General features: G+C 39.5%; 1 protein-coding gene across 4 annotated transcripts in view; it reads right to left on the bottom strand.

Moving 5' to 3' along the window:
• Window positions 1–12,367, bottom strand: part of LOC117419717 (signal-induced proliferation-associated 1-like protein 1) — a 95,005-nt gene extending 82,638 nt beyond the window's left edge. For 2 of the 4 annotated variants that reach the window (XM_058991334.1, XM_058991332.1), the window contains exon 1: window positions 11,921–12,366. The gene's annotated coding sequence lies outside the window, so the exon portion shown is untranslated. Of the gene's footprint in view, window positions 1–11,586; window positions 11,868–11,920 lie in introns of those variants that run through there. The other 2 variants (XM_058991336.1, XM_058991333.1) reach the window with 2 other exon arrangements.
• Between the last annotated feature and the right edge of the window lie 1,366 nt (window positions 12,368–13,733).

Genomic DNA, 13,733 nt, shown 5'->3' with positions numbered 1-13,733 from the left:
ATTTTCTTTTATTTTTATTTCTATTTGTGCATTTCTCCTGCGTCTACCCTCGGTTGAAAACCCCTGGATTAGTGCATTGGATTTTTGGGAAACAAAGAACAAGGATTAGGCCGATTTTAACAGGAGCTTTCGTTATATTAGGATGTTAAAGCTTATCAATATACTATCAGTTCAGGACACAATGTACTGAAGACTTTACTTGTTTTGCCACGTCGTCACTGCCGATGAAGAGATCAAGGAGACATCTGCAAATTATAAGCAGTCAGGCCAAAATACTGCAAAAATATGTATTCTTGGAAAATGTACCTACTACTGTATATCACTGATTTTTAATTTTAAAATCTAAATTTGAATCACAGGTAGTTATTTTGATTTAAAAGCAGGCTAATCACTTAGAGGCTGTAAACAGAGAATTCTGAACAAGTAAGTTTGTAAAATAAACCCCTGCCACAGGGGGGCAATTTTGTGGAAAGAAAAAAAACACATCCCCAGGGGGAGGTAATGTAAGGAGAACTACAGTAATACAGTCGCTGTGAAGCTGATGAATGCAGAGTTTACAGCCCTGCAAATATTAAACAATTACCTCAAACTGAAAACTTCAGTTTATATAAAACCACCTAAGACACGTTGTTACATGTCAATCAAAGTCACAGCAGAGATTGATTGGCAGAGAAGTTTTTACTCTTCACAGCAAAGACGTTGAAAACAGGTTAGATTAACATCAGTAATCATACTCAAGATTTTATTTCACACATAATACATTTTAATGAAGTCTGTACAAACAAAACTTCCACAGGAATAGAAATGTACATTGTTAGTTATTCATGAAACAACTCAGTGGATCCATCAAGTGTAGCATCATGGTGTTCAAACTGCTCACACAGCACTGTTCCTTCAGGGTTAGAGGATAAATTAAGTGGCGCAGTAAGGGTGCAACATTTAATCGATGCATCGATTATTGATCATCTGTCCTTACATTTACAGAGCTTCCCGACATATTGGTGAATTGATGCATCAAACTAGAACCCAGTTTGAAGTCTCCTGTTGTCTGTTAGCATTAAAACTGAGTGTGTGAGTGTGCTTCTTTTAGTGCTAGTAAGGTAGATCAGCACGTTGCTAGGATACACACTTTAGGCCTCTAAATTCGTGGTGGACAAGCCAAATCAGAAGTAGGCATATTGTATTCATGTATTCTTTATTTAAAAATTAAGGCAATACATCTACTGATTTACCTTTTGTTTCAAAGCATCTTGTGCTTGGATTACATGGCAATAGTATATAAAAAGAAGCCGAATTTAGTACGATAGTTAAATTAGTCAGGATTTGTGAGATTAATTAAAATGTTTTGCTTTGCTTTTGGACATAAAATGTTAGCAGTAATGAACAACCATAGTTCAGACAGAAATGACTTCTGTTAAAATATAGTATTTTTTATTATTATTACAAATGCCAAAGGGACACCTGATGCAGACACATGCATATTTTCAGTTGTTAACTCAAGTCCTTTATATTTCTTTTTTTATAAATCGGAAGTGTTCTAATTTGAATGTAAGTTGTGCCTTTTTGTTTAACTATTATGCACAATAGCATTTTCAGTTATTGGATCTTCTGTTAAAAAAAACACTTGTTCTTTATTTTGAAAAATAAAACGTCAATGCATCGTATCATTGCTAAATGTCTATACGATAATCAAATATGAAATTAGAGTGCCGATTGCACCACTATGGCACAGCAGCACATTTTTGGACTTCTAAATTACTGCTTTGTAGTCTGAGAGTGACTAAGCTGCTTCTTTCTGCTCCAATGTCATCATGACATCTCCGCATAATAACAGGCTTAGGATGTATTTATAAATCTCATCCCTTCTGTTTTTCTCACTCTGTTTTGGGGTTCTTTGAAAGTTCCAGGTCTGTCTCTATGAGCAACACAGCAACAGCGTTCACTTCATCCTTCCTGCTGAAGCTCCCCGCCCACACGTTAAAAGTCAACTGCAACTTTTAAATCCTGCTGTTATGAACAATCTGTTCATCAGCCAAGCGCTCTTACAGCGCCACTGACCTATTTAAAAGTAAAGGACTTAAAAGCTAATGAATCAGTTTAGTAAATGTTAACTTGAAATGCAGGGCTCCGTCCTCTGCTTCTCCCTCTGGTTCAGAATTAACACTCCACGGGAAATCTGTATTTGTTTAAGCTTGTAGCTTTGAATCCAGGTTGCCTGGAGTCCCAATTGCTGCCTCTCCTACTAGAAACATAGGGAATGGCCCCTAGTTTAGGGGCCATCATTTTTTTTGAAGTTACCATGCTAAGGTATGCATTATAAATGGAGCTTCTGATTTTCATTAAAAAAAAAAAAAAGATAAAAACCGATAAAGCACCCCCCGATAAAAAAAATAATGAAATCTGTGTATAGCCAATAAACACCAGAAAGCACAGGAAAATAACTGGAAATGGTTATTACTCAATTCATGTTGACCTACTACACGAAATAAATACCTTTCCCAGTGCAGCTGGGCAATGTCCCTCCTTCATGACTTGTGTCTATCATTGATTCTTTCTGATTACTTTAAACCCATCCCAACTACTGAATGGCAGCAAATTCCTACATTTCTATTGGAGACTCAAGTACTGTCGAGTTACATACATATTGACAGAAAATAGCACCCAAGGATTTTGGAAAGCAACCGAAAACAATAGTTTCATACAGTATTAAAAAGCTAACACCCCCCCAAAAAAAAGGATTACATAAAACTCAAATAGCTAAAAATAAGAACCGAAATTAAATAAGAACTGAAATTAAATAAAAACCGAACAGAAGCCCTAATTAGAAAGTATAGCATAGATAAGAAATTTAACATGGGGATATGTCAGTTTTTTAGCTTTAAGCCTTTAAATACCACCTGCACTGAAGCCAATCCCTCTAAGTACTGAATTACTGCTTGTACCCAATCTACAGTACTTTACACACAGCTGTTCTAACCACGGAGCTGCTGTGCCACCCCCCGTCCCTTCCACTCTGAAGCCACACACTAACCACTAAGATACTTTCAATAAAAGTTACCATGGCTCAGGATAACCAAGGTCCCGTCATGCTTACAAACCATTTATACTGGAGGTGCCTCAGACAGGCTTTCCCATTTCACATGCATGTAGGTCAATGATTTGATTCCTGTCAGTCCCATCTAAATTAAGGGAGTCCGAGTCCTTTAGTTAAAAGGACTTATTTCCGAATCAGGGCTCCAACCTTTTAAAATGTAAACGTCTCCATGGTTTGTTTTTGTATTGCATTATAATACTGACTCAGAGGTATTCTGGTGCATTATTAAGCAACCCTGCCCCCTAAAGACCGACTGTAAATCCTTAAAAAGGTAACCTCTGCCCCCTCACTCCCATCCCCACCCACCGGAATCACATGCACAAACTGGACCAGCTTTGGCAAACAAAAAAGAAACAATTAATGCAAACAGTCTCGTCAGCAAATGTTTGCTTAAAGTAAATGAGCAAGTTGAAAGGTAGGGTTCAATTGTACTTTGTATTTGCACAGATTAGCTCTCCACTCCACTGTTAAAACAAATGACCTCATTGTAGCAGTAGTGTGTGTACAAAAAGTCAGTTGTTACTCGGAGTTCTGTGCTATCGGGCTTACTAGACAGAGGCATTCCAGCAGTAGTGTAGATGATAAATTGCTCTGGTGATGCAATAAGCTCTCTCCGCCAGTGGCTCGATGATATTCACAATACTAGCTGAATAAAGACATCCTGAGGCAAGCACCACATGAAACGTTATGAACAAGAGAAGGTCAGTCAGACCATCAATGCTCATCTGTTTTCTAGTAACTGGTTGATCATAAATCTTTGCGGGTTCTCAAAGGAGCCCAATGATTCAGCAGAACGTAGGTAGTCCTACTCTCCGTCATAAGTCTGTCTTCACTCAGTTTCCAACTGTGTCCTCGACAATACTTACAACAGAAAATCAGACAATAAATCTGAATTGTTGGTTAAAGCAGAAACACCAAAGCAAAATGTACAGGTTTTTACAGTACGCTTTCAAAATTCAAATGCATCAGTAGGGGGACTTGGAGCAGCTGGCTAATTCACTAGCCTCTCAGACCATGTAACTCTGGAGACCTGGTTTAAATCTGGCTGCTCAGGTTGCAAATGAAATGATTCTGAAGGCCAGCCCAGCTCCAACAGACATTAACATAATCCACACCACAAAACAAAACAAAAAACACCATTCAGCTCCACTGGTAGTCTGTGCTGGAGAACCGCCCACAGCTAAAACAACAGGTCAGGACTGAGGTGCGCTCAAAGTTCTCCTGGCACTTAACTGACTGTACTTTCCCTGATCTTTCAAGAGCCATTTTTAATTGGGTGGAAAAAATATGATATATGCACTGTAGCAGATCAGTGTCTTAATGGTAATTGTAATAAGTATACTGAAGGGCTGAAAGTTTTTATATTTATATTTATATATATATATATATATATATATATATATATATATATATATATATATACACACACACACATACACACACACATATATATATAAATTCATAGGACCTATATTTTTTGTATGCCAATATCTAAATAAATTATTCATTTGTCAGACAAACCTTGTAATTTGTGCCTCTGAACAGTGCATATTTGTGTCCCAGCATTTCTAAATGAAGTTCACAACGCAGTACATTCTGTGATGCATGTATTGGCACCCGTCTGTGTCTCTTTCAATTCACTATCCAATTTATTCCCTCTTGGTTTCATCAGATGTGTGGCTTTAGATTTTTGCATTAAGGATACTAAGCTTGTGGCTTTTCAAATGAGACAAACTTTTAAAGCTTTTGCTGAATCCTGCCCAGTTCAATTGTTCACTTTACAGTATCAGGTAGATACTCCCAGTATGCCAAGTCTTCTCTCAAGTGAAGGAAGGGGGGTTTAGGGTTTCAAAGAGAAAGAAAACAGGTTTAAGAAATAACAGGTGGTTTAAAGTCCTGTCTATCCAAGCCTTTGTCACCAGTACATATTCTGAGATCATTGAGCTTCTGGGAATCAGACACGCTTTGATGGACCGAATGATTTCTATAACTTCCCCAGTAAAGCGGAGCCATCCCACCTGCTATAATTGAAGGGCCGAGTATAATTTCTGATTGATGCTGAGATTACAAAGTCTGTCAACCTATATAACAGAGACATTATGCACCTGGTGAGAACAGATGTTGGGCTACCTTACCTTGATCTTCTGTAGTTTGGAATAGCCCCTTTAATTCTAACTAATCTGCTCAATTTGTTAGCAAATAGTCAAACTTCCCCAAATAGCTGTGGGTTGGCTATTTCACTTTTTCATGAGCACAGAATTGCGAGGTTAACTTTGATATGTACTGTACTAGTCAATTATGTAAAACAAAGAAAAAAAAGGTCACAGTATATTTGCCATGAAGCAACAGCAAGGATCACAGTAATTGCTTCTTCCCATGTAACCAAAGGGTCTGTGAAACCAGCAGCCAGTGTTTAAAGTTATTTTTCAAGCAAGCCCTATTATGTTCAAGGGGCTGACATGGGTAATTTCACACACAACTGTCTTAGTCTTTCCAATTAAACATCAAATACTCGGTTTACAGCCTTCATCTACTGGAAGTATGAGGGCAAGAATCTGACTGCTGCCCAGTGCGTCCTCTAAACCACCAAATTACACAACCCAACTACCTTCCACCCTGCAGCCCAGCTCTTTCTCGAACCACTGAGCTACTCAAACCCACTACCTTCCACCCTGCAGCCCAGTGCTTTCTCTAAACCACCAAATTACACAAACCAACTACCTTCCACACTGCAGCCTGGTGCATTCTCCAATCAGTGAGCTACACAAACCGACTGATGTTCACATTGCAGCCCAGAGCTTTCTCTAACCACTGAGCTACACAAACCCACTGCCTTGCACACTGCAGCCCAGAGCTTTCTCTAACCACTGAGCTACACAAACCCACTGCCTTGCACACTGCAGCCCAGAGCTTTCTCTGACCATTGAGCTACACAAACCAACTGCCTTGCACACTACAGTCCAGCTCTTTCTCTAACCACTGAGCTACTCTACCTTCCATGTTGCTGCTCAGCACTAGAGTGACCAAACCACTGATGTTTCACACGGACACGCTACTTGATCAGCTCTCTGGACAGACACAGTAGAGAGACAGTTATCTATTCCAAAGCCTATTCAAGCAATCATGATGCACAATAAAGCAAGGCACATATTTGGAGCCAGACAGTCACTTATCCAGCACGCTAGGGTAGCAGATGTGGTACAATGGAACAAAATCCCTTTTTATCTGGCATGCTATTAAAACTGCTTTTGGTCAACAGCTATGTTGCAGATATCAGCAAACTATAAATAAAACACACAGTATATTAACAACTCCAGCAAATATTGGCAGCATTTTAGCTAAACATTATTCCACCAGAAGAAATCTTCTATTTAAAAGCGCTCTAGGGAGCATTAAACCCACACACAAGCAGACTTTCAGCTGAATTCCAACATTTACACTTCAATTACCTCCCTCACTTCCAAATCCCATCCCTGAGGGGACCAGGTGGCTTACTAGTTTAGGCCGAGGCCTTGCATCCTGCAAGCTGAGTTTGAGTCCGGTCCAGAAAAGGGCGGCTATAGTCCCAAAGTTAAAGTAACTCTACATCTTTTACACTTAGTGACTTAACGTAATATTATCCACCTGTTTCCAGACTTGAAGCATGTAGTCATGTATGACAATCACAAATCAACACACATAACAACCACCGCCACCGCAAGTCTATTTATGTTGACCCAGGCAGAAAATGAGTTCCACTGAAACGAATGGGATGAGCTGATATCACAGATTTGCGCTGCTTCGGTCTGACACCTGATCAACAATGTTGCTTTTATATTCCCAGAGTTTCCCCCTGGATTGTCTGGTTATTACACAGTTGTATACTGTAATGGGTCTCAAAGAAAAGCCATTGTGAATTTAACAGGAAGTACTAAAGGTGTGTGTCTTGGTTTGAACTCCCCTTACCATAATCATACTGCTGTTCTTCCTCCTGTCCCCTTTCAAGTCAGTGTGCAAAAAAGTGTTTACTTCAAGAGACATGTGTTTAGCACAAACCTGCAACACACTGAATTGCTGTTCCCTGGCAACCCCTATAAGATAGCTAGAAAAGTCTCTAGGGAAGGTGCATATTAAAGCACAGCCTGCCCCTCATCTTACCAATCCTTAAATATTGGGCAAGCGCATAGATCCTCAATACTTAGATACACATATTTGATGAATATGCAAATGTGTCATCTCAGTCAGCTTGGTTTGTTTGATTTCACATCAAAGTAGACAGCAGCAGTGTGCTTCCCTGTGTGTACTGTAAGTGAGATCACAGGCTAAAAGTGACATGACACACTCACAAACAGATTGTTTTGAGAAGACTGGTGTTTTTTGCACAAACTGCCTTCTGCATTCCTGAAACACATCCCATGTCTGCTGTTGCCATTGCTTCCTATCTGAGCGGACTGCAGTGGTGGGAGATGAAAAGAAATCTGTAGTGTGTTCAAACCCAGTATTTAGGCAAACTGCCAGCACCCCCAGTAATTTAGACTAAATTGGGACAATCCATCAGCAGCTTTCATGCTGGCACTGTTTCCATTCCCTGCACAGGATGCATATCAATTAATACAGTACTGCCTCCATGTTGCAAGGTTCTCCTTATCCAATTGTGACAAATCTTGTTAACATTCTTATACAACTTGTGTTGCAAAACAGTATGGAGGCAACTGTCAGTGCGTCCAGCGCTCCAGATAAGGTTCTGGGTCTGGGAGTAATTTACCCTTGAATTTTAAGAGTAAAATGTATTTTCATGGGTAAAATGCAACATTACCTTGAAGTAATGAGCAATCTTGATAAATACAGTACAGTCTTTAATGGTAATGGGGTAGGCATTAAAAGAGCCTTCCATTTTAACTGCAATGTTACTTTGAACTGCTGTACAACCCCGCGTGTGTTCTACAAGGTTCTTTATCAGCACATTTTCTTTGAGGTATCACAGTGACTCTGCAAATTAATGACGTTACCTAGCCTATATGTTAACATTAAATTCTTAAACTCAGTGAACATGTTAAAACTTCAATATAAAGCCATGCAGATAAATAAAATAAGGAAATTAATTAATTAATAAGTTATAAAACAATCTGATTTCATATTATAGGCACCTTTTTTAGCGGTCGATGGTTCCAGTTGGATTTGCAGCTGGCACCTCATTGGTTCGCCTACTGAGGTTATATCTTGGGAACCACTTCCCCAAATGTCCTGAAAACTTCAATAGTCATTTCTTAGGACATGCTATTATGTGCACAGCATAGTGGGCTGTTGGTTAGGATGGCCATGATACTGATTGGTCTAATTTTATATTACATCGTTACTGACAGAACTCTGTAAATGTTTTAAGTGTAGTCGGTTTTGAAGCCTCAGTGCACTGAAAGCTTGTTTACATATAAATAAAATGTAAGTACTCAAGTCAGGTTTGGCTTTGGCAAGCACAGGGCAAGAGTTTATCTCATCTCGGCTTGCTTCAGTATCAGAAGCCTTGAAAGTCGTTGACTTAAAAAAATCATGCTTTGAAGTTCTTATTGATTAAACATACATTTATTTTTATACAAAACATATACTCTAGAAACAAAGGACATGTGTCTATAAGATGGGAATTTTCCCTACAAGTGATAGCCAAAAATGAAATATTTACTATGGAAGGTGTTCCACCTTTAATGGAACTACCACAGGGTATACTGTTGCAGAACTTGATTCCATTTCTCATTACATACAGCTAGAGGAAATAGATTAAATAATACCATTTTTATGAGACGCATACATCAAAACATTATCTAAGTTTATCAGTGAAACTGCATGCAATGCCCTATCTTGCTATTTACAAATTGATATTTGGCAACTGTAAGCAAAAGAACACACTGTGGCGGTTATGCAACCCACTGTAGCATTGAAAATCAGCTGGTACTGTAACTATCCTGGCTTCAGTATACAGCACCAGCACACATTTACAACAATCACTTTATTACAGTTCCAGGGTTATTAATCAATGGCACCAAACTGGTGCAGTCGTTTAATTTTGTAACTGCATTGAGAGAAGTGGATTTAAACTTAGAACCTGTTGGGGAACCAGGATCAGTATTTATGGGTGGAGAGGGCTTAAAAAAAAAAGATACCATCAATATTTGATAGTTTTTTTGTTTTTTTTCTCTTAACTATCTCTTTCATATTTCTGAAAATAGGAGCAGTTGCACTCCTTTTACACAGCAACCAATATCCTAGTGGAGGAAGTTTGTGTACAGATCACAGAGAATATGAAAAAGTAGCACGTCAATAGCTTTCTAATGCACTTGCTGTATACTGTAAAAGAAAAAAAAGGTGTCGTTCTCAAAACAGTTACGAAAGGAATGATATTACAGTGTGAAACTGAGCACGATTGTGCGGACACAGCTTTATTAGTGGTGTGAATTAATCATCCGTGAAACATTTTCAAGGGAACTGCTGTACACCGACCCCCGATGACTTCTTTATAATGGCCAGTGCTTACGCAGGGAGCCCTGCACTGCACGTGAAATGGCACATTGTTCCACTGTGAGAAGTCTGGTTAAAATGGGGAAAGGAACAAGACAAGGTCATTTGCTACATCTTGTCGTCCTCGGTTTCCTGGCGTCATGAAGAATTGTGAAGGCGACTGTAAAGGCCCTGTACTTTGGCTAATATAATAGCCCTACTACAGTGCCTCCTATATAACAGAGTCTGCAGCCCAGCCCACAGAAAGAATATCCAGATAAAATGTTTTTGCTTCTGGCTTTTCAATTTCGAGTACAGTTTCAGACCTCTGGGACCTGGGTATTCACAAGCTATATATACACCTCCATCACAGTGTTACTGACTGTTCTGAACCTACAGTGAGTGTATGACTAATACTAGTACTTCAAATCCAAAACACCTACGTCCACAAAAGACTCAAAGGCAAAAGCTGAATTAACACTTTTCAATCCGTTCCTTCGAGCACTGAAATTCCAGTCTTTGACCGGGGAGGTTTACAAGTCACAGGTGAAATGTATTTGCTTACGATTGTAAGTCGCCCTGGATAAGGGCGTCTGCTAAGAAATAAATAATAATCGATGGAATTGCATCTTTATTTATTACCTAATAGTATAGATTATTTATTTGAATTCTCAAGTCTTAGTCCACTTGGTAGAACATCCATTTATTTTTATGCTTTCAATCTTAAATTTAAGAAATATAGCATTAAACAATATTACTGGTTTTTACTGTCGATTACCACTGTTAATATATACTTAGAAAATGGTCTTTATTTCCTGGCATCTCATTGGCCAATACCCTTGACAGGGGGAGTATATTAACTTTCAATAGATTAACAGGAAATATAAAAGTACCCATAAGAGCCTGTTCACCTGGACAGATATACTTGAACCACCTAATGTTAAAGGTTTAAAACACAAAACTTGTTACTGTTTTGTTTTGTGTTTTTTAACAGCTGCCCATTTTCTAAGCACAAGGCGACCCTCCTGGGTGGGCGGTATTGGGAAATATCGGACCTGCCAGGGGCTATATAAGGCCTTCCCCGCCTGAGGCTTTGGGCCCTCATTACGCCCTTGGTCGGTCCGGTATTTTTCAAATACAGCCCACCCTGTCGGGTCTTATTGCTTACATAGTAATATGTTCTGCACATTTCTTTACCTATAACCCAAATTAGGTAAAAAGGACCTCAGTGTTTCACATGACTATTAAACTTATTTTGACGAATTTGTCCCCAATATATCGATTCGGGAGTTGAGAATGTGTAGCCTGAAAGTTGCAGTATCAATACCTACTTTTGATTTTGTCTGTCCTTCAAAACTTTCATCTTGAAAATGTTAACACAGCTCAGAATAGAGGGTGTTCGTGATATTAGTGGTGTGAGTTCGACGCAGACGTAAATGGTTTCATAAATGTTAATAAATAATGATTCGACAACTTAATTTAAAATACGAGAATGGAACCAGCAATGACAAAAGGTTAATTTGTTTAACTTATTTTTAATGAATGCATTTCCATGAGTACAAGTTTGACTCGCATTAAACACTAACTGCGCAGGTCCTCGATATGTTATGCAATAACAACTCCATACACAGATACTGCTGTACATTTAACAGTCAGGTTTGATATTATTAATAATACCTTTTTTGGCGGCTTTACAAATTCCAAAATGATTTTAACGACACAAAAATGTACTAATGCCAAACTTGGATTGGATAAAGCTGCAATTAAAAGATGTTTTTAGCATTACTGTTTTCCACCAGAGATAGAATGAATTTACGGTAAATGCGTGTTTTAAATGAAATTCTGTGGACGTCTAAAAGTCAGTTCGATTTTCAAAATTAGATTAAAATAAAATGATAAAGAATTACATTGCGGTGATTAAAATAAACAATAACATCGTGACAATAGTTTAGAATTCTAATATAATAAAATAACAACAGCATTAACCACCAACCAATATGTACAGTTCAGACACAAAAACATACCTCAAATTCTGAATTCATTCAAGCCGAGCTAACCATAGCCAGGCATAGGTTAGCATAGCGTAGCAAATCTAACTTTGTTCCCCAGCTCCCGTATAAATTCCACTGCCTCGGGTGAAAACAATAATTCACTGTGTGTGTATGAATAATCAAACCAGGGACCTGTCCCCGGATTCCTGCTGGATATTTTCCCACGAGTTCGCTCGCGTTTACATCCCAATTTCGCCCCCTCTGTGCAGTGCGTCGAACACAAAACACCATACCATCACACATGATATACAGCTCCAGCCACCGCCGGAAGACATTACCCAGCAGAAGAACAATATCCTTAACTCACCTTGTTGGCTCACTCTCTCCCAAATCGTTTCGCATGTAAAAACCCCAAACCTAGTAATAACGTTCCTTGTCTGCACTTCGCTCCTCTCAGTGTAACAGAACGGGGATCTGTCTTTTTTTGTTTATCACCATCACCGTCTGTATCCCGGTGTCTTTGTCTTCTCCTGCTGCTTCTTCCCCGTGAAACTAAAAGTCCAGTTTAATATTCCAGCAAAAACGAGCGTCTCTTGGTGCAGTTGGAAGTTGAAAGGAGTTAGTTACAAACTAAGTTGCAGCTCCGCCTCTCGCTGCAGCTGCTGGAGGGATGAGGTCACTGCACTACAACGCCCCCGCCGGACTCTCGCGAGAACGGCTGGGTGATACGAGTCGAGAAAGAAAGAAAGAACGAAAGCAAAGCAGTGCAACAGCTCTAGGGTAACGTTGCTCCGGCAACCACAAAACCGCAAAAATGCAGTCAGTCACGAGTCACCGCATTTCGTTTTGTGTTGCGTGTTTGCTTCGCTTGCAAACGAAAACAGGGGGAGGCTGGCATGCTAATGTCTCTGGAAGAAAATAACATCTGTCAGCAACACACACTCTCACTTTCACTGTTATTTATTTATGTAATTAATAATTTGTTTCTCTCAGGTGGCAACCAACTGCTGGAAGAAATAGCAAACATGCTAAGTCTCAGTCATTCATTTTAGAACTTTTTGGCCTCCATTTAGGCAGTCTCACCACTAAAAGAAAGGAAATGACAGTGCATTCATCTGCAATTGTATGGATTACACTATGTAACACAGTTTTTTTTCCTGGGTAGTAAGTGTTATTTCCTAATTGCTTATGCCTCAAAAGTATAGAAAATGGCTATTATTCCCCACAAACTTTGCTTTTGTGACCAGGACAGTGATATTTTGAAATTGACCTATTTCCAATGAGAAAAAACGGGCGAATTTGTGTCTTTTCGTTCACATAGTCAGAAAAAAACAACATATGAATCCAAATTAACATGTATTTATACTAAAGTAATACAAAAATGACTACAAAAGATTTAGAAGTGAGTAGTTTTTCGAGATTTACGATTATACTGTAAATCACTTTCACGAATCAGCCCCCAAATGTAGTCTCCCATCATGTTCTCGTTATACTGTCCTTGGTAGCGGCGTTCAAAGTCCAGTATATCCTGGTGGAAGCGCTCGCCTTGCTCCTCCGAGTACGCTCCCATGTTCTCCTTGAATTTATCAAGATGAGCATCAAGGATATGGACTTTGAGGGACATCCTACAGCCCATTGTGCCGTAGTTCTTCACCAGAGTCTCAACTAGCTCCACATAGTTTTCAGCCTTGTGATTGCCCAGGAAGCCCCGAACCAATGCAACAAAGCTGTTCCAAGCCGCTTTCTCCTTACTAGTGAGCTTCTTGGGGAATTCATTGCACTCCAGGATCTTCTTTATCTGTGGTCCGACGAAGACACCGGCTTTGACCTTTGCCTCAGACAGCTTAGGGAAGAAGTCTTGAAGGTACTTGAAGGCTGCCGACTCCTTATCTAGAGCTCTGACAAATTGTTTCATAAGGCCCAATTTGATGTGCAGTGGTGGCATCAGCACCTTCCGGGGGTCCACCAGTGGCTCCCACTTGACGTTGTTCCTCCCCACGGAGAACTCGGTCTGCTGTGGCCAGTCCAGCCTGTGGTAGTGCGCCTTGGTGTCCCTGCTGTCCCAAAGGCAAAGATAGCAGGGAAACTTGGTAAAACCGCCTTGGAGACCCATCAGGAATGCCACCATTTTGAAGTCTCCTATGACCTTGATGCCATCTCAGAAAAATGCAGATATGTAT

The sequence above is a fragment of the Acipenser ruthenus genome, chromosome 18, assembly GCF_902713425.1.
Source record: "Acipenser ruthenus chromosome 18, fAciRut3.2 maternal haplotype, whole genome shotgun sequence".
Taxonomy (NCBI): Eukaryota; Metazoa; Chordata; class Actinopteri; order Acipenseriformes; family Acipenseridae; genus Acipenser; species Acipenser ruthenus.
The sequence above is the reverse complement of the archived record's forward strand: the minus strand, read 5'-3'. Positions and strand labels throughout refer to the sequence as shown.